At 44.0% G+C, this 22,097-nt stretch overlaps 1 protein-coding gene and 1 long non-coding RNA gene across 2 annotated transcripts in view; one reads left to right on the top strand and one right to left on the bottom strand.

The window, feature by feature from the left end:
- The window catches only part of TSPAN32 (tetraspanin 32), a 77,544-nt gene that overhangs the window by 23,310 nt on the left and 32,137 nt on the right, over nt 1–22,097 (bottom strand). The gene's annotated exons all lie outside the window — the stretch shown is intronic.
- Nucleotides 11,661–22,097, top strand: part of LOC149871428 (uncharacterized) — a 28,164-nt gene continuing 17,727 nt past the window's right edge. The window contains exon 1 of the long non-coding RNA XR_016440530.1: nt 11,661–12,335. This is a non-coding gene — a long non-coding RNA (uncharacterized LOC149871428). The remainder of the gene's footprint in view (nt 12,336–22,097) is intronic.

Below are 22,097 nucleotides of genomic sequence, written 5' to 3'. Positions count from 1 at the left end.
CTTTAAGACCCCTAAAAGGTGCTTAAAACTAGTTATGTCTTAATGCATGGACAATCCAAGGTTAAGAGCTCCCTAAGCCACCTAAAATTAACATGCAACAAGGCCCTTATTTCAGAGATTTCATAGACACTAGGGCTGGAAGAGACCTCAGAAGATCATCAAGTCCAGCCCCCTGCCCCAGGGACAAGAAGTCAGTTAGAGTCAAAGGATCCCAGCAAGGTAAGTATCCAAATACCTCTTAGAAGAGTCCAGAGCAGGTGCTTGTACCACCTCTGGAGGAAGTCTATTCCAGGCTTGTGGGTTCAGACAGTAAAGAAGTTTTTCCTTGTGTCCAGCCTAAAACAGTCTTGGAGAAGTTTGTGACCATTAGACCTTGTCATCCCTTGGGCCACTCTAGTGAGCATGCATTCCCCTACATTCTGATACACACCCCTTATATACTTACGAGACTTAAGTGCTGTGTTCACCCCAAATCCATCCATTCTGCCATGATGTATGCAAAAATGATATATTAAGTCATTCAATGTCAGCAGAGGAAGCTGGGAGAATTGCACAGAATCCTGTCTAATTTGGTGGGAACATCTGGCACTGGGTGCAGCTCAAAATGAAGTGGCTTTGATCCAGAGGATGAAGGAAAGTGAGAAATAAGAAAAGAGTGTGCTGTAACCCAGGACTCCAACTCAGACAACACCTGGCTCTGTGACACTTGTAACAAGCGGTGTCACTCCTGATTTGGGCTGGTCAGCCACAAGCAGGTCCATGAGTCCTCTGGGTAGACCTCATGTGCGTACACCATGATCCAGAGGGTCGACGTATTGATCCTTGTCAAATCAGATATTGCCAAGGGAATCTGCTGTTGAACACCAGTATTTAGGCAACTTAAACTGGAAAGTGCACATGGTTGGAATCGCATCAAGAATGGTCCTGGACTTATTTTAGCAAAAGCACGCAACAAAGATTGCTTGCTAAATATCCCATTTACAAAGATGAGATTTAAAGGGCATATGTGTTAAAGGACGTGTTATTATTAACAGAAGGCATTAAAGGCAAAATCACCTTTTCTATTCCTATTGAATCAGAATATGCCTGAAAAGATCTATTTAAAGCAGCATTCTGCTATAAAATACTTATCATCTTTATGGATCTTTGAGATGTTACAGTGGTCTCAAAAGAAGCCAAGAACCCAAGCCTTTCAGCATTGTCTCTTAAATTATAGCTGTATCTGTTAAACTACATTCCACAATATAGATGATAAAGGTTTAGAATTGTCAGCTATAAGAAAATGGTTCTTACAGTTTCATTTTTCATATTATATACATGATTTTATAGATATATTAGATAGATAGATAGATATAGATCTGTATATGTTCATGTCACTGTAGAAGGAAAAAGTAACTGGAGCAGAAAATGATGAAGCTATAATCTTACCAGGTTCAAAGAATAGCAGGGCATTATGGGAGGATAGTAGGGAATTCAGAAACAGTTATTAAAGATAAAGTAAACAAAGGAAGCACCATAATGCTGCACTTACTAATAAATCCTGATCATCAGAAATGACAGAAATTATTACTATCACATGCAACAGGTCACGATGAGAATTGTGGATAATGGATTTTGGTCATCTGAGGAAGGCTCAAATTAACAGTTAAGCCATTTGATTGAAATGACTGCTAATGTTTCTGATAGTGCTAGGGGAAAAAAAAGATTCTCTCTCAGGAAATAAAGATGCTTCGCTATTTGCATAGCCTATACTATAACCAAACATCCATGTAGGAATCATAACTCTAAGCTCATTGGAAAATCATTGTTCCTGTGAGCAGATGTGTTTAAAAGCTACAGCAGGGATACAGTTCAAACAGAAGCTTTCTTGTTTGGGAACTGCAAATAATGGCCCAGAACCTTAATTGTGGAAATTATCAGTAAGTGTCCAGCACAGAACTCCCCCAGTTGTGGTATAAAGCTGGTAGAGCTGGCAGTTCTGTGAATGGCACTCTTCCCCTCCCCCCGACACTCCACATAAGGAGCGTATTAGGTGCATTAGAGCAGGGCTGCAGGGCCCCTGGGAATGGTGGAGCTAAGTAACACTGTTAATTCTTAGCTCACGTTAGAACCTAGACTCCTCTGTATATCAGCCTCTGTTTTGCGCAGGGGTGGCAGACAAATAAAGATCTTCCAAAAGCTGGGGGTGAGAGAGTGAGGGTAAAAAAAAACAGAGTTGGGAAAGGGAAAGAGAGAGCAAGGAGAGATCTGAAGCAGGGGAATGGGGAAAGGGAACAATGGGGGAAGAAAGATGGGAACAAGAGAAGGTGATCTAGGTAAAACAGCTGTGTAAGACCCTGATCAAAACCCACCAAAATCAACTCAGTGTCTTGTACTGGTCTCACAGGACTTTGGATCAGGTTTCTTTTAAAGAGTTCTCCTCTCCCATTCCTGCAAGCAGCTTCTAGGGACTGTTATGGAAAAGTCTTGCTGCAGTTTTATATTTCGTTAATAGCTTGTTAGTTCCCCCTGTCCTCAGTCAGTTATTATCAGACGCAGAAATCTGGCCAGCATTGCAAACCGAAATGGTCTTTGAGGCCCCTGTGAAAGGTTGCATAAGGAAGCAAGGTGCCATTTTACCTGGGCTGTGCTTCTGTTGCTGGACAAAGTGACAGGAAGGATCCCATGGTCCCTTTATTAGATGCTAAGGCTGAAAACTTTCATTTTTTTTAAACATTTTTTTCTGGCATACACTGCCTGTCATGGGACTGTAGAGGAGAACAGGACTTGATGGTGTTCGATCCTTGACACTGGCTTTGGGTCCATCACTTAGGCAGCATGTTAAAGAAAATGGCAAAAGCTTTTGTAGTTCAGTGGAAGTCCAAACCTATAAACCAATGATTTTTGAAGCCAGAGTTTCCTTCAGGTCCCTGCTCAAAACTATTAAAACCTTCTGAGACCAATGTAACACTTTACCTTTTGCCTTCTGTGATACCCAGCCCTCTCCTGTCTTTTCCCCTTATCCTCTTCCACCTGAAAACACACACACAGACTGCTGCTCCAGGGCCAGAAATGTGTCTCTGAAAAACATAGCTGTCCGAAGTGCTTAAGCAGATGCCAGCTTCCATAATAAATTACTCACATTACTCTCCACATAAGAAAGAGTTCTCCATTTTCTAAATGGAACTGTTCAAATTACTTGGACTTAAACATTGAAGAAAACCCACATGGCTTCCAATGGCTCATACATGCACAGAAACAGATCTAGGATTTTGAAAAAGGGAGTACAAATGGCATGGAAGAACTCATTGTAGTGCCAGAGCTCACCTCTATTGATGGCAGAGAGCTCAATGAAGTTGAGTTGAACAGGAGTGCAACCAAATCCCCCACACCTCCCTGGATCAGCCCTTGTACATGCCATCCATGCATGTGTATGTACATGCATATTACAGCAAGCCCTTGCCCTGCCACCTGGGAGGAAACCAACCCTGAGCCTACTTGCTTGCCATGACTTTGGGTGTTATTCATATCTTTGTGATGTTGCTTTGTGGTTTTACAGGCTTCTGTGGAGCTCCTTCTCCCCTACACCCCACCCCTTTTCACTTGATTATTATTGTAGATCCCAGGCTGCCTTGGTGTCATTGCAAGCTGTTTGATATGCCAATGGAACAAAGTATCAGTGTCACAGGAACTTCCTGTGACCTGTCACACTTCGGGAAAAAGAGATAACTCAAAAAGAACAATGTAACTTAACGTAGCTCAGACTGAGGGGTGGACAGGGCACTGTTACCTACCACACTGAGCTGCTTGCTTTGGACTTAAGGGTTTTCTTCTTCAGCCCTTCATTTCCCTTTCTCTACTAAGCCCCTTTTTGCCCAGGGATTTTCATTACAAGCCCCTGGCTGGGTGTCAGAGGGGCTCTGCGTGTTCCCCAAAGAGCCTGCTCATGGCCAAATGGGGCAGTTATCCCCTGATGGTGCACTTCAGGTGCGCGGTTGGACTGCAGGGAGTTTGGCGCCTCATGGCCCCCCCTGCCCAGGGTGCACCCTTTTTGGGTTCTCTCAGGACCCACTGAGCTGTCCTCTCCCATCTCTGTCTGACTTTTATCATTGTTGACTTCTGTCTTGCATAGGCTTGCTGGCTCTACTGCTCTGGTCTGGATTGCCTGGTTCCAGTGAGTAAGTCTGACCCCAGACAGGATACCAGAGCTGCGCCTCACTTCCTCTGGACAGCTGTCTGGCTGGGGCCTGTACGCCCCTCAGGTTTGGCCCCATACAGGCTCAGGTGGGCCGGGCCATTTCCCCAAGCTAGCGAAGGTGGTGGCAGAGTGTTCCTGGTGGTGGGGTATGAATGCGTCCGGTTCCCATTTTGGTTCTGGCACCCAGACGCTTCCAGCTGGGGTCCTGGCCTCTGGGCTGCTTTTGAATGTGTGGCCATTGGGCCATGCTACAATCAGAGATTGGACCTTCAGATGTGGAGTAGCAGCTCTGCTGGTTGCAGCTCAGCCACCGGGCTGCAGCACTGAGGTAAGTCGGGTGGGGGTCTGTCACACACACACACACACACACACACACACACACACACACACACACAGCTTGTCTTCCACAAAGCAAGGCAGGCAATGGTTTTAGGGAGAGGTAGAGTGTACATGGTCCCAGTCTTCAAGAAAGAAAGGAGGGAAGACCCAGGGAATTACACACCAATCAGTCTGACATCCATCCCTGGAAAGATCCTGGAGAAAATTTATCATAAATCGGTTTGACCTAACCTCAGGTTGTTCCTTGTCCCCCCCGCCCAAACCCTTCACTCCAGTGGATAAAAGTCTGGTAGTGGCTACCCTGCCAGCAGTGAACCTAGCTGCAGTCCCCAGCTGAGCTTCCCACTCCCATTCCATTGTCAGCCAGCTCTCACTGCTTGGGCTAGGAAGAAACAGGGTGGAGCCAACCCTGTTCTCTGGAGCAGACAATCCAGCCCAGCCCAGGGCTGCGAAGTATGCTGGGATGCTGGGTGACTGTGATTTAACTTGAACTAGGAAGGCATCTGGGACAGAAGTTTTATAAACCAGTTTGACCTAAATCAGTTAAGTCTGATACTACATTCACCCAAGTTTATTTTAAATCCGTTTCAGCCATGTTGTGCACTGAGCTTCTGTTCTGTTACAGGTTTAAACCAGTTTCTGATCATTAAACTGGTTTATGTACAACTTCTGTCCCTAACCAAGCTCTCTGCCTCTGGGTCCCAGGCTCTGTTCTATGTTCCCTGGCCTTTTTACTCCCAGGCCTTACTGGGACCTCCTCCTCCCCTGTCCCTCCCCCAGACCTCCAGAGCTGCTTACCCCAGATCAGGTATTACCCAGAAACCCTGCTGCCCAGGAGCTCCTCTCCCTGTGCCTCTCAGAGCTAGACTGTCTTCCCAGCGCAGGCCCTTGGCTTATATCCTTCTAGCCCAGCCCCATTCTGGTTAGGTGACTCTCCAATTGGCTCCTGCCACACCTGCAGGCTGCTTCTCATTCAGTCTCTTCTCCTCTTAAAGTGACAGGTGTGCTAAATGCCCTATTATACCTGGACAACTTAGAGGACTATTTTCAAGTGATAAATCTGAAGGCCATTAGGTCTTAGTTTTTAATTTATATCTAGATCCTTCACAGTCCTGAAGCAAAAGGGGAATGATATCTATCAAACCAGTCTATCTACAAAATCACTTAAAACTGCCCTAAAGGACTCCTGCTTGGCTTGATAAATAACCAGGAGTGTTTCATGCTGGCTGGAGTTGGAAAGACGATGAAATGGGAAAGAAATACCAAGTTTTCTTTCAGTGCTTGGCCAGCACAAAACTCCATATGGCATTAGCTACAGCAGCTAAACATCTTGGCTGTTCTAATTTGTTTTCCATTGATTTTCTAGCAGGGACAGATATCAGAGTAAAAAAGCTGGGGGCTATGACCAAACCAGTTACAATAGTGCATACGGATATAAAAGCAACGAGTGAAAGTTTAGCTTAGATATTAGGAAAAACCTCTCATAAGAAGGGTAGTAAAGCACGGGAACAGGCACCCAGGGAGGTTATGGACTCTCCATCCTTGGAGGCTTTTAAGACCTGGCTAGACAAAGCCCTGGCTGGGATGATCTAGTTGGGGCTGGTCCTGCTTTGAGCAGGGGGTTGGACTAGATGATCTCCTGAGGTTCCTTCCAACCCTCATTTTCTATGATTCTATGAAAGTAAGCAAAGAGTAAGCTAATATCAAGAAATAGTTCTTCTCACTGAAGAGTGCTGAATACTTTCCTAAGGGAAGTGGTGGAAGCTATGACTGAAACATTATTAAAATAAACAAACTCAAGGAAACATTATTAAAATAAACTCAAGGAAACAACATGGAATTCTCAGGGGGAACTGCATGACCTTTTCAAACTTTTTCTATTTGGCCGCAATCTTGCAAATCTCAGACCAGACTTCAGGGCTTGATTCTTACATTGCAGAAATCAACCCCTAATTCATGACTTCATCTTAAAACTGACACTTTCTAACATGCCACCTACATCTAGGGTCCTGAAACTTTGTACTCAGATCACAAGCCCCATCCTGACCCTTGTAACTTGGAGATGTGACCCATCAGTTTTGAATCATGAACCATCTAATCTTATGCCTAAATTCTTTCAGAGCCCTAGAGGATACCTCACTCAGCTTATCCCTGTCCTGTTATCTATGGGGCTTGAAGCTAAAGGCATACTAAACCATTATTTCCATAGAGTCAAAAGCCTAGACTGTAAAGTGATAAATTCTGAAGTCCCAGATCTGCACATTTGGTTACATGGGAGTTGTTTTGGTTTTTACCTCCACCAGCTCCTACCCACCCTGCAACAAGCACAGCCCTGGCCTCGAACTAGGTACTTGGCCATCCAGCCACGGCCTTAAAAGCATAAAGAATCATAGAGAAGTAGGGCTGGAAAGGACCTTCCTAATCATCAGGCTTCCAGTAGCAAGTCAAAGCTGTGCAGGTTTCTAGACTAATGGTATGACTGGTCTAAACTCCAAGTTAGCACTAACATGAATCAACGTTTGTGCAGCTCACAAAATAAGGTGTAACAAGGCCCTACGAAACCAAAAGTCCCGTGGAAGTTAAAAAATGAGAAGAAAAGAAAGTAGATGATTGAGTAATGGAGGAGTGCTTGCACCTCAGCCCAAACCCTAGAAAACAGTGAGAATGTTTAAAAGCCAGTTAAAAAAATAGGATTTGAATCTCTTTTATTTATATTCATTTTTAAAGGTCAGGAGTTATATGTATTATAAAAGGCTGGCCAGTTTCAGAGGTAGTAAAAAATTAAGAACAAATTTTTGGAAAGAGAAATTATTGGAAATTTTTCATCAAATCCTTTATATATTTCAAAATTCTGATAAAAGTTCTTTGAAAGAAAAAAATCAACCCACTCTTAAAACAGCCAAGGATAGAGCCACATCTAAAATATTTGAGTGCAAGATCCAGTCCAGTGCACATAACAGGAGGCTGATCCCCCCGAAAACATGTACCATCTTTCTGAAAAATGCACAACATATTTTATGCTCTGACAAAAGAGCAGAGAACAAGCAATTGAGAATAGTCACCCACAGGCTCAGGAGTATAAAATTTCATGCCATAAGGAATAAGGACAGCTACAAATCTTGGGGACTGTAAAACCCGCATCTTTAACCAGACTCTCTCACTATGTGGTCTCTACTCTTAGTCATCCCTTAAAGCCACCAAAGCATGGGAAGTGCTCAGATGCAACAGTGATATGGCCAACAGGACACTACAATAATGACCTCAGATATTACAGCTGATCCTATTTGAAGTCAAAGCTTCTGGGACCATTTTTGTGTCCTGGTAGCATTTAATCCTCTGCATACCATGGGTGGAGGCAGAAAAGGAACTGGGCGAGTTCAGAGTAAGGACACTGATAAATTATGCAAATCGAAAGTCTGTCTTACAGGCGTATATGTCTGCCTAGAGTATTGAACAAAGGAACACAGCATCTCACTTGGGGTACTGAAAGGTTATTGTAGAATAAGAATATGAATATTAGGGATATTCCAGTTATTTGAAATGAAAGTTTAAGAAAGGGAACTTTTCTCGTCTTCTTCATATATTCCTTTTGAAGAACAGAGAAAGCCTGTTAATGACTGTATCTGGAAATCAACAATAAGAGTGAGGCTATGCTTCCTTTCAGAAACAGATCCATATTAATCACCCATATGTGAAAAGATAATATCTGTCAGATGTATTATAGTTTTTATAGCCCTTTACAATAGACACTAACATGGCCTAAAACAGCTTACACCAAATGCCTTGGGAAAGATACTTTCACCCTAATTCAGGAAAGTTCCTACGTCCATGCTTGATTTTGAGCACATTCTTCAACACTGTCCTGAATGGGACTGTTATCATATGAACATAAAAATACCAAATGGGTCAGACCAGTGGTCTCTTTCACTCAGTATCCTGTTTCTGACAGGGGCAGAAATGGATGTTATATGGGGAGAGCACTGAACTGGATATCTCTAGAGAAGTAGTCACCAATCAGTCAATCGTGATTGACTGGTCAATTGTGGTGCCTCAGAGTTGATCTCAGTCTGGAGGGGCTGAGTGCATGCACCCCCAGACTGAGATCGACTGTCAGAGGCTCCATGTCCCACCACCAGGGGGCTAGGCGGCACGCCTCAACTCAGTGGTGGGATGCACGTGGCAGTGCGGTGCTCCTGGGGCAGCTGCAGCGGGGCTCATGGCACAAAGCCCAGCCCACAGCAGCAGTTGCCTCTGTCCTGCGCACATGTTGGGGGGGGGACATGTGCCCCCTGGGCCTCTGCTAGGGTGGCAGGAGACCTCCCCCTGCCCCACTCCTGGATGAGCTGCCCGGGCTCCGATCGTCCCACCACCCAGCTTGGCCAGGACCCCACTCACCCCAGCCCCTGCCCCACTCCCTCAATCTACCCTCCAGCCCCTTCTCTCCCTCACAGACTGACCTGCTGGATGGGGGATGGAGGGGTGGCACATGGTAGATCCCGGGTTGGACTTGAATTCAAAAAGTGATCTGGTACTTACAAAAGCTGGAGACCACTGCTCTAGAGTGATCTATCCCCTATTCAATACCATCATCCATCATTTTTTGGGTTAGAGATGCCAGAGGAAACAACTCCAACCATTTTGTTCAATAGCCATTAGTTGATCTATCATCCATGGATTTATCCAGTCCCTTTTTTAGCCTGGCTATGCAATCTGACTCCAGCACTTCCTGTGACAATGAATTCCACAAGTTAATGTAACATAATGCAAGTTAACATTGTTTAAAAAGGTACTTTCTCATGTTAGTTTTAAACTCGTCATCTACTAACTTCAGCAGGCGCCCCCTAGTTTTAGTATTCTGGGACTGGGTGAACAGCAGTTCCCTGTTCACTTGGTCCACACCCTTCTTGACTTTACAGACCTTTATTATATCCACCAGCTTTCTGCTTTCCAAACTGAAGAGTCCTAGCCTTTTTAGTTTCTCCTGGTATGGCAACTACTCCAGGACTCTGATCATTTTAGCTGCCCTTCTCTCTACCTTTTCTAATTCTACTACATCCTTTTGAGATGCAGAGACCAGAACGGCACACAGATTTCAAGATGTGGGCACACCATGGAATTTTTTAATGCCATGATATTTTCCACTTTGTTTTCAATTCCCTTCTTAAAGATACTCAATGTTTTATTGGCTTTTTTGGTTTCTGCTGCACATTGAGCTGATGTTTTTAGACAACTATTTACAGTGACTGCAAGGTTTCTCTCTTGGGACATAACAGCTAGTTGAATCTGAGCCTTTAATGGAGGGGTGTCAAACATATAGCTTATAGGCCAGATTTGGCCCATGGCACCCCAAGATCTGATCCCTGGTGGTGCCCCAAGTCTGATAAGACCCATATGGGGCATGACACTTGTCCATGGCATAGGGCCTGATCACAGGGTTGGTCCGACCCACGAACTCCCTCCCCTTCCCTCTCTCTCAGTTTACCTGATCTGGTGGCTGTTCCAGCTGGTCTGGGATTTGTGCTGTGCATGGCATGGATCTCAGAGGGGCTGGAACGGGCACAGTAGGTGCTGTAGTCTGGATGGAGCAGCAGCTGCTCTGCACACGGTGGCTGTCTTGGCTGGACAGCATCACAGTGGCACCTGCTCTGGGATGCACACCACACAGAGCTCCCCCTTCAGTCAGTCTGGGACCTGTGCTGCACATGGTGTTTGCAGGTGCCTGGCAACAGGGGTCTGGCAACAGGCTGACTCAGGCAGGTGCCAAATGGGGTGCACTCCTGCAGCTGGCAGGGCAGGGGCTGCATAAGGCACATTTTGACCGGGATGGCTACTGCATGCAGCATTGCACGTGGAGCCCATTCTGGCCACTCTGTGATCCATGCCACATGCAGCTCGGGTTCCAGATTGACTGCCAAATCAGATATGCTGGGTAAGAGGGAGGAGTAAGGGGGCCCATGGGCCCAATCCAGCCTGCAGACTGGCCCCAGGGCCTTCATTGTGTCCACGGGGCCAGATGAGTTTGATACCCCTGGTTTAATGGAACTTGGATCAGGCCCTATAAGAGAATTCACAGCTGCTCTGCAGTCCAGAGGTGAAATTAAAGGTGCATGGTTTGGGTGACCATCCAAGGCATCCAGGGGCACCAGTGGAGTGGTACAGCTCTGCAGGCAGAGGCGGGTGTGAGGCGGCTGGTGCAGTTCTGGTATTACTATTCAGGCAGCTAAGAGAGATGATTGTTAACGTCAGTCAAGTAAAGAACAATGGGTCATTAACAGGCCATCAACTTCCTTAGTTGCCTGAATAGTAATACATACCAGAACTGCACTGCCTGGGGGAGGGGGTGGCTGCTTGATGGTGGCAGAAGCGGGAGCAGAGCTGGGATGCTGGTTTTAATTTTCATCATCTGTGACCCTTGCAAGTGTGTGCAGGCATGTGCAGGCATGTTCATGTATATGCCAGGAAGCTTGTTTCAAATTTTCATCATTTGCGAAACTTGGAAGGAACTAAAATGTCTGAAGTACCTAAGAAAAGGATGTCAGGGGTGTAGAAGAGGAAACAAAAAGCTCAGTTAATGACTGCAATACAAAAAATGTAGATACAATGAAAAAATACTTGAAATCTATTAGCAACAACCTGTGCATTAGTATCAAGACAATCACAGTGGACAGGTCAGATGCATGGATGATCCACAGTTCAATTTTCAAGAAACATCACGAGAGAAACAGAGATCCAACTGAAACAGAAATTCTTAATCCGGACTAGAATAATGATGAAATTCACTAATGATAGAGATTAAACGATTCCCATTATTGGTGTTGGTGATGCCATTTCCTATCCTGCTTTACGGCCCAATCTAACCTCCAAAATTCAAGATCTTCTATTGACCAATAGTTCACCAAAAGGAAAGAACATGGATTTTCCTCTAGAATCACCAGTTTTCTATGGTGTTTTTATACAGAAATCTTGAAAACTGTGAAGTTCTAAAGCAGAGCTGGCTGCTTTACTCAGAGTTCACTGACAAGTGTTTCTGTTTCCACTACAAGCTGTTTGACTGGAATCCAAAATCATCTCTAGCGTTTGAGGGGTCACGTGATTGGAAGCACGTCTCAGATTCCTGTGCATCATGAAATCAGTTATTTCAATTCCTGCCAAAAATGGGTCAAAGCAGAGCAAAGGGTAAAATAGGATAAGGTGCATAGTCTTAGTGTTGATCTAGTGTTTAAACCAGCCTCACGTGTTCATCATTAAAAATATCAATTCAGCTACCGATGTGAAGATGAAACAGTTAACAGTCCAGCAGGCAAGTTCAGACTTAAATTTTTCAACCAGCTTGTAAGCATGGTGAGAGCGTCCATGGAAGAATGGATTGAGAAAATGAATCAATATGTGAACCTTTGGGGCTTTCTATATAACATGATGCAACGCCTTGACAAAGAAACTTTGAAGAAGCACTGTAAGGACCTTCATTGTGTGCTGACATACGGAGAGAGCTCTGACATTAGTGACATTGACTTGTGCAAAGAACTTAGACTTTGGAGATAGCTACTTCCAACGGACTGTAGCGCTCCTCAAGAAGTTCTACAATTTATTTACAACAGTGAACTTCATGACAACTTCTGAGACGCATGGCTCGCACCCAGGATCCTGTTAACCATGCCTGTAGCAGTGCCAGGCAGCAAACAGAGCTTCTCAAAGTTGAAGTTCATAAAGACATATTTGCAATTGTCAGGCTATCTTTGTTGGCCATCCTGTCTGTCAAGAATGCCGTGGCTCAAAACAGATCTGTTACAAGCAATATCAGAGGTTGCGGCTGCAAAAGGTAGGGGAGTAAATACCATTAAAAAATATTTCTTTAATTCCCTAATTGTATTGGTTAAATGATTAACTGAGTGATAATGCAGCAGATCCCACACAGCTGCTCCTGGGAGCCACTCTCAGCTGTGGGGGCCCTTTGACTGGGGGGGATGGAGGGGGAAGAGGCAAGCCCAGCGAGACAACACAGGCTATGAGGGAGTAAGCACCTATGAGCCAGCAGCTAATTGCTTAATTGATGAGCCTGCCTGCTGTTTTCCTCTTAGGCTATGAGTAGTAGCCCCTATTGCCCCTCCCTTCTTCCTGCTCCTTTCTCCCTCCCTTCTGCTTGCCCTGCTGCCTTCTGATTCCTCCTACGGCACCATGCAGCTTTGCTTCCCCCTTCTCTGGCACACTGCACCCTGCCCTGAGTTAAAGGACAGTGGTTATCACTACACTTATCAGTTAGGAAATCATTTAACCTTGCACATCCCTAGCAAGGGCACAAGCAGGGTCATCTTCTGAGTCTTCGAATCTTAGTGAACAAGGATTTTTTTTATTTGTTACTGTTCTTTATTAGTTTAATGTTTAATTTAATGCTTAGTTTGTCACAGTTATGTTATTTTTTATGGCATATCATTCATTTGAATACGACTGAATTTAACTCAATTGATTTTTGTGTCATTTAATAAAAAAAATACAAAAAAAGAAAATTATAAAAAACTTGAGATTACAGCTTTATTTCTGAAATAGGGGGAAGGGGCACCTCGTCAGGGCACTATTTTGGCTAAGGCCAGCTGTGCTGCCATACCAATATGGATTCCTGTATGCAGTGGTGTAAACATAAGTCTGGGTAGAGGGTGGGTGGGCTCTAGTTTACCAAATGCTGATCTATCAAAATCTTGTGTCAGTAGCTACCTGGTGAAGATCTGAGCAGCAGTTATATTTTGTAGACAAAAAAGGGTGACCACATCAGTAAATACCCCTCTTTTGTTTGGGCAACTGTAGAGTGTATGTTTTGATAACTATTGCAACTTCCTTTGAAAACGTGATCCTCAAAGCTGGAGTTGTGGAAGGATAAAGCAGAACCAGTTTCAATCCTATGCAACAGATGGAAGGAGCAATCATTTTGCTTTTCTTGATAAAATTCTACAAAATACATTATTTCCAAAGTCTTTAGGCAGTTGCTGAGTTCCAGCTCTGCTCTGATGTCCCAGGCCCTGGCATGCTGCTGTTATAATACTGCAGTCTTAAAGATGCCACCTAGCTCAACACCAGAGTAGTCAGCTCTTGCTCTGAGAGTTACTGAATTCTTCCCTTTACAAAGCTGTGTAGGACCCAAGACTGGTAAAGAGGACTGGAAAGAATCTGGCAAGTGGAAGGCAGGCTGACAGACTAAGAAATGGCTGTTGGCAGATCACATTATTCCCGAGGACAGCCATCAAAATGTCTTATAAATCCAATAAGTGGAGGGGAAGACAATCTTACATTATCTGCTATGTCATGGAACATAAAAGACTCAGTTTTTCTTGTTTTTATGCTACAAAAAGGAAGGCCAGAAGCATCTGTGTGATGATTCCTGCAAAAAAAGGTCTGAGGCTGAAGGAGAGCATGTACACATACACTTCATCTACCTCTCTACAAAAATCTAAATACACACATGTATTCTTTAGACACACACAGCATACTACAAAATAACTTTCTATGCAGTAAGATCTGCAGGCATTTGACAAAACAGTTACTTATGAGAACACTTAGCAGCTTATTATCAGTCTTGTTGTCAAACTCTTAATTTTAATACATAAAAGGTAATGAGTTTATATCTAAGCAGCATGATGCTTCAAGGACAGTAACAGAAGACGGCCTTTAGTTCACCCTGAAGAGTATGGTCACACAGGCCTCTGAAATTTTGAAACCATGTAACCTCCCTTCCATTTAATCAAGTCAAATACAGCCCTTTTCTTAAAGAGACAGCCTTCAAATTATAAACTGACAGATGGAGGGAAAGAGAGGCTACGTGGACTCTCTAGCTAGGATTGGCTATCCATGATATTTGACATTTACCCAGGGGTTCAGCTACATCTTATAGCAGCCACTCCTCAATTTGTCATAACAGATTTTTGGCCGGCAGTTTGTACTCCATAGCCAAAGTGAATTTCCTCCTAGCTACCACCTACCACTATCTGACCTACCACTATGACCTTTGTCTGGGAGAAGGTACAGCTTGGTGTAGTGATAGTTCAGTTGCTTGCATATGGAACTGGGCAGCGAGATGGAAGAGAGGATGACACTACCTTCTCCTCCTCACCTTCAGTGCCAGCACCTGTCTTGTGAAAAGACAATAGTGAAATAAAAGACATGGAGCCTTCCACTGGCAACAACAGGTTCCCTGATGGAGGGGAGGGTGGGGGGGAGTTACAAGATAAACGTTAATTAACCTCATTGAAAGAAAAGGGATGATATCCATGTCTAGGTGAAGGCAGCAGTATCTGGCCTTTTGGGAGAAAAAGGAAAAAGGGCATGAAAAGAGAGCCCCAGAGCAGAGGGAAGATGGTGAAAGGAGGGCAATAAAGAGATAATAGAAAACAGAGGAGTGCAGAGCATATAGAAAGTATGAAGGCTCAAAAGAGTCAAGGACTGAAATCTCCTTCCCTTGGTAAAAGATAAGATGTTGTTTTAAAAATATAAAAAAGACAGAAGGAGAAAGACAGACAACATGGTTTGGAGAGGGAGAAGTTAAAGGGAAAAAAAACCCCAAGGAAAAAGTAGAAGGGGAAAAAATAAAAGATGGAATACTAACCTTCTTTACATTGACATACTCTGTTCCTGCCCTTGTGCTATACTGTGTTTTCCTGGTGCACACCCTCTTTCTCCTTATCTTTGGAGGAAGAAATGGGATGGTTATTTGGTATGCTAGCTGTCGCAAGCTGCTCTAGATTCAAAGGTGAAATAAACAGCAAGAAAGGTACAGCTTTAAGGTTCACCAGTACATCAGCGAGGCCCTACGGTACAATGTGTAATGACAGAAGTGATATTTGTAGTGTTATCAGTCCCCTGAAAGTGCTCTACAGCAGCGATTCCCAAACTCTGACAGCCTGAGTACCACCAATTTAAAACAATACAGCCTTAAGTACCACTGGCAAATTTTTCATACACGTAGGCAACATCAAAACATTTAGTAATCATAAAGCATTGCTTTATCAGATATGGTAGCCATATAAAACAATTGTAGATAGGAAAAACACAGTATAAACCAGCGGTAGGCAACATTTTTGGCCAGAGTACTGAAAAAACAGCAATGTGTACCCCATAAGGTGCTGGAGTGCAAGCACGTAAGAAAAACAAAAAACTGGGGCATAGGGTACATGGCAAGAGACACTGCATATTAATATAGTTAATAATTATAAATGATGCTTTTATTTTTTACAGTAAATGCCAGGTTTTCTAAAAATTCTAAATCTGGTGACAAAAAATTATACATCATATACCACTTTTGTTCTTATGTATTCTTTTTTGTTAAGCATGTTGTGATGGGGGAGAAGAGAAGAGAAGCAAAGCATGGGGAGAAGCAGACATGGGGGGAGGTGCTGCAGGCTGACTGGCCTGGCTGGGCCCTTGGGAAGGGGGCAGCCAGAGGAGGAGTCAGGGCAGGCAGGCTGGGAGTGGACGCTGCCCTGGGACTCTGCAGACTCGGGCCGCAGCAGGTGTACTCACCAGCACCAGAGGTAGGACACATCCCAGGCCGTGAAGCTGTCTGGGGGTGAAGCACAGCTGTCCTGCCCACAGGGGAATGCTGCCTGGCCAGGACAGGACACCAGGCTTGGGGGGCTCCCTGCTTGGCCTGTGTGCACTGGGCACAGCACAAGCAGGGATTGCCTGGGCTCTGGGAACAGCCACTGCTAGGCAATCAGTGAAGATGTAAATTCAGGGGTCAGTGGGTGAGAGAGGCTGGGTGGGGAGGAGAAGACTGCATTCATCCCCCTTTTCCCTCTGCCCTTCCCCGTCTGTCTCTCACCTACCGACACCTCAATTTACATCTCCACTGACTGCCTGTCTTGCATGCATACCAGCCTCTGGCTTCTTTACTACTCAATCCATCCAGGAAGAGCACACGCCAACTGCAGAGGCTTCGTCCACCTGACGAAGGGTTTTTAAACCCAAAAGCTTGCTACAAAATTTTTTTCCAACTATTTGACTTGGTCTAATAAAAGATATTGGATTTGCTCAAAGAACATTGTCTGCCTTTAATTCTCACAGGCATTTTGATGGTGTTCAGCACTGAGATAAGTTACTTAACACACTCACATTAACGAGCTAGGCCTTAACACCCTTGCAAGATAGAAGTGTACTGGCATAATAAGCACAGACATCTACATGGACATCCTTGCTTCCAGGCTCACTTCAATATGTAGAATGAGTCATGAATGCAGCTTCACCACCTTCTACATACCAGTTGCCTCCATGTCCTAAATTGTGGAGGTACAATAAAGGTAGACAGAGTCTAGCACTGAGGAATAAATCAAAAGGGAGACTCCAAGAGATTTAAAGTGTGGTTTCACTATATAGATGGCGCTTTTCATTTTCTGTAACTCAAAGTACTTACTGATAATGAATTACATCCTGGCAGAGCAGTGCTTGAGCAAGCCAAAACAGCAGCCATTAACACTCAGCAATAGCTCTTACACAGACCTCAATGTTAGGATCTGTCACTGAAAGACAGAGTGTTGCCCAGGATACTGGGGTTCCCTTTGCCCTCTTCTGAGCAGTATCACTTTCAGCTTTCATTTGGACAACCACCAGAAAGAATGCAATGTCTATTTATTTGTATCACAGTACCACTAGCTTTCATCTGAGATTTGGGGTCCCCCATTGTGTTAGGCACTGTACATACATACACCCCAAGACTAGAAAATTATCCGGGGAAGAAATACAAGCTGAAACACAATCATAATAAAAATATTCTGGATCAGCTAAGAGAAGGGAAACCACCCAAAATTTTCTCTAAGATGTAGCTCACTTGCAGGATATGCTTTATGAATTAGACTCTTCTCTTGCAGCTGCAACCAAATTCCGGAAAATCTGATGGAAAAATAGCATGTACATGCTGGGCCCAAATGAACTTCACTATAATACAATGTTTTTGTATTCTATTACTGAAATTTCTGCAGAGCCAGTGTGTGTACTGTATCAAATAAAAGTAAGTCAATATGGCAGGGACAGGGTCTCAACCCCTGCCACGCTCCTGCTGAAAACAGCCCTGCAGGTGGGGGAACTCACCCATTTGAGTCTGGATGAGTGGCACGACTCAGGCAGCCAGGGGAGAGCGAGAACCTGTGCTCCAGGGGAACCGGCCGTCATTGGCCTTTGGCAGGCAGCAGGCAGTTTAAGGGGAGGACATTGAGGGAAGTTCATCACTTGGTGTTCCCAAGAAGAAACCTGACCTCAGGCAGCAAGAAGGCGGAAGAACCCAGAGAAGCATCCTAGCACACTGGACCCTCAGGAGCTGCAGAGACTGAGACAATCCCTGAGGAGAGATCAACCTTTTGCCTGAAGGAGATAAGTAAACGGGGAGAAAGGGGAAGGATGGGACTGTGTCCTCACAGATCCCAAGCTGGCCATCTAGGGGAAGAATGCCTGTGGGAAGCGGTTGGGCCAGCCCACCAAGGAAGGAGGGAGCCAGAGCAAGTGAGAGCAGACTGGTTTGCTGGGGCAAGCAAGGACAGAGGTGACTTGAAGCCACCAGCATAAAGAAACAGAGTGTATGCATCTTGCTGGTGAGCAAAGAACCAAGCAGGGACATGCTGCCAATAACAGAATAGACCCAAAAAGGGAGGAGAAGAGACCCAAGGGAGATACCAATTAATTTTGAGTTCTAAACAAATAGCGTGAGAGAGGATCCAGCTAGGGCCTTACCTTTGATTTAAATCCCTTTGGCTTAAAGAGCAGTAATAGCACGAAAGAGGAGGGGAAGAACACTTCACCCGACAAGTTGATTTAAAGGAAAGAGGGAAGGTGCCTACAAGCCCCGAAGAGAATAACTGCAGAGGCCTCAGGACCTACAAAGGAAAAACTCCAAGGGAGAGCAATAGGGCTGAATGATGAGGAACTAGGATGAGCTACTGCGAGCTGAAGATGAGAGAGAGAGAGACCCGGACAGTCTCTGCTCATCGTCCACGGAGAACAGTGCCCATCCACCTGAGAGAACAGGGACAGGGTACTGGGGAGGTTGGAGCCCTGCAGAAGATCTTTGATAGGACCAGACAGACGTGTAGGCCAGAACATACATCCTCCCAGACACAATGATCGTCAAGGCATGGCAGGCGAGTGGGGGGGGGGGGATACACACTGTGGTCCAAATAACTTGGTGTGGTTCCAAGGAGAGAAAATATGACTCGCTCACAGTCAATACTGAGCAAAAGAAAGAAGGGGCACAATCTGCGACATGAACAGTTGAAAGCTTAATGCTAGCTGTGCCACTCATTTCCCTCACGAGAGCTGTAAAAGCTGGACAGACAGAATAAGGAAGATGCCTGGAAGGACTTGCAAGAGATGCTCTGTGACCTTGGGTGGGAAAATCTGCATTTTGTTTGTTTTCTGCTCATCTTTGCTTGCTCTTTGATCTATACTGTTAAAAACCTGCTCTGACTGCAACAAAAACAAAAAACCATCCTGATTACAGTTTTATTTCTGCTGACTCATCCCATTATTCTACATGGCCACACTTTCTTGAGCTCTTGTTTCTAAGTTAGTGCCAATAAGGGAAAAGAAGGTCATGACACAGCACTGACATCTCTTGTTTTTGTTTTGGTTTTTTTGCTGAACAACCCAAGACAAACTGATATTTTGGTGGTTAATGACCGCCTCTGGCTAAACTGTTCATCTTTATAACATTGCCCTTCAAAGCAAGCTTTTCAAACTTTTTCCAGAGGGGAGGCTTTAGAAACAGGGCTTAAAGGGTAAATTAATAACAAATGTTGGTAGTTAACACACAGAGGAGCATTCACACAGCTCCTTACAGGAACTGTTCTGGCATAAAACAACTTGTTTTGTGAAAAGGAGATTCAGTTCTCTGACTTCTAGAATCAGGATTTCTGAACATGGCTCCAAACCACAATATAACTTTATGCTTATGGTGATGTGCCACAGCTACTCAGTTATGGAAACACATGCAAAATAAAGGTCGTCTTTACTAGTTTCCCTTATGCTAGTTTCCTTTTGTTAATTTTAGTGCATTAGCAGTATAACTTATCAGACAGCTTCTTGCCACTTCTATGTCTAAATGCTCAGCAAAACACAATGGGGCACTGGCATCTCTTGTGTACTGATCCAGGTACACCAAAAGAAAATAGGGATTATGTATTTGTCTTCCATCTCTGGATAGCCATCCCTATAATAGATCACAAGTAGGGAAAAGTCCTTGATTTTCTCAGCTCTGAACTAAAATTTCAGAGGGGTTCTATGACTGGTACAGCAGGTTAAAGTGGAAGTGAAATACTGTAGTAAAGTTACATGTGGAGGTTGAGGACTGGGTAGATTCAGGAGGGGATGCAAAATTCAGCTATATTTGGAAATGTCAAAGTCTCACAAGTCCCTCAGGGTCATCCAGCACCCAGGTTTGCAATTTATCACCTGCAGTTATGGGAAAGGGCTATGAAGTTCACTAAGAAGCTAGCACACTGTGGGGTGGACATTTGGAGTTTAATTATCTATGCAAATCAGAATCCCTGGCTACACACCAGCATTAATAAAGCAGTGCAGCACACTATTTGCCTATCTTGAAATGAAACTGACAATTTAGGTTTTCCTGTTCTGCACTGGGACTAATCTGAGACCTTCTGAAGGTTTTGTTTTTTGTAACAAAACCTAAGACAGACAAACTGCAAGTTAGCAGCATAATTAGGAATGGGTGATGAGGGCAGCAGTCCCAGACGCTGAGTTGGAGGGGACACAAGAACAACAGCTGCCCTCAGTGCTGGCCTGGTCACCAAAATTGCCACTGCCACTGGTCCAGGCATGGTCACTGCCACCCAGGGTGCAAAACCTTGTAGTTAAGCTTCTGTCCCAGGTAGTCAATAAGCTAGTGGATTGTGATGTGAGAGATCCATGTTCAAGTTCCTGGTTTTAGTTAATACTGGAGTATATGAACTACTGAGCTACTTGCCATTCAATGCTGTGATACTTCTCTCTTGTTTCGACCAGACTTTTCATCCCAGACCTGAGAAAATGTTTCCAAAATTCCCAAAGAGAATTTTTTAGTTTTAACAAATTTGAAGCCAAAATCAAAGCCAAAGTTAAAAGGTAAATGGAATAAAATGCCATATGGGTTTACCAAAATCAGATCATGCCAGACTAACTTGATATGTTTGATAACTGATTTTCTAAAGCAGGGAAAATGAGGTAAAGCTAATCTAGGCAGACCTCAGAGAAGCACTCAATACAGAGGCAGACTGGAACAGTTAGTTATCCTGGAGAAGATGGGGATTGGTGCAAAAATTGTAAGGGGAGTAAGGAAATGGTTAAAAGAGAAATGGCAATAGTCTGTGAAACTATTGGGTAGATGGGAGATTACTGGTGAAGTGTCTCAAAGATTGGACCTGGAACCAATTTTATTTATTATTTTCATTAATAACATGGACAGAAAAAGAAGCGTATGCTAATGAAATCTGCTGGTTACATACAATTTTGGGAGGCATCGTCAAAGAGAAGAAACTGAGATATCAAACAGAATGATATTAAAGACTAGAAAATTAGAAATTGAATAGGTTCAAGACCATGCAGTTAGGCAGAAATAACAGGCAGTTCTGACATGAAATGAGTGCTCATTAATTGAAAATAATTGTATAGGAGATGGTAAACTTTGAGCTACCAAAACAATACAGTCACGAAAAGGTTAAAAGAATATACCAGGCAACATATTGTCAGTAGAGATAGGGAAGCATTAATGTGAATGCCACTGTGCAAGGCACTAGTGAAACCTCATAGGAAATATTGTGTACAATTTGTCACCCATATTCAAACTGGAACAGGTGCAGAAAATACAGGAAATGGAAAGCCTATCTTACTGAAAGAGGTTAGCTTATTTAACCCAGCACCAAAAAAGTTGAGAGGGGCATCAATTCCTTTCTATAATAATATCCAGGAAATGAACACCAGGAAAGAAAAAGAACTACATAAGCTAGAGGACAATGCTGACCTAAGAACCAATAGTTATGAACTGGCCATGAGTAAATTTAGACTGCAAATTAGAAGCTTTCTAACCAACAATGGTGTGAGGTTGTGGAATAGCCCTCCAGTAGTTCTTGTTGTTGTTTGTAGGGTGGAACCTTACAATTTTAATGTGGAGCTTGACCAGTTTATAAAATGGACTATATGATGTGGTTTCCTGCAATAGCAGGGAAATGGACCCTTTACCCATGACATCCTTCCAGTCTTCTGTCCTTCAATTCTAAAACCTTCAGTGAAAATCTGTTTTGTTGAGAAGTCCCTGACAGCTCTGACATTTGTGTCTTAAGCCTCTAACCCCTTTATCAAGGGGAAAGACTACAAGAAGTCACAAGTATACTAAGCTGTAACTTTGGCACCTACCATTATAGTGTTAAAATTTTGGTCAAGTCTGGTTTAAAGTGCCATAGGTAACTATTGCCCATCCTTTAGATAGCTATAGAAGAGATCTAAGCAGGTAGCTGGCATAACAACAGCCTCCAAATCAAGGCCCAGGCACACGTACCACTACCCACATGCAAAGCGGCTGAAGAATTTGAATTATACAGGCACAGAAAGCTTTGCTGGG

The sequence above is a fragment of the Crocodylus siamensis genome, chromosome 2 (genome assembly GCF_052110815.1).
Source record: "Crocodylus siamensis isolate JL-2025a chromosome 2, ASM5211081v1, whole genome shotgun sequence".
NCBI lineage: Eukaryota > Metazoa > Chordata > Crocodylia > Crocodylidae > Crocodylus > Crocodylus siamensis.
This window is presented reverse-complemented; position numbering and strand designations above follow the sequence as displayed.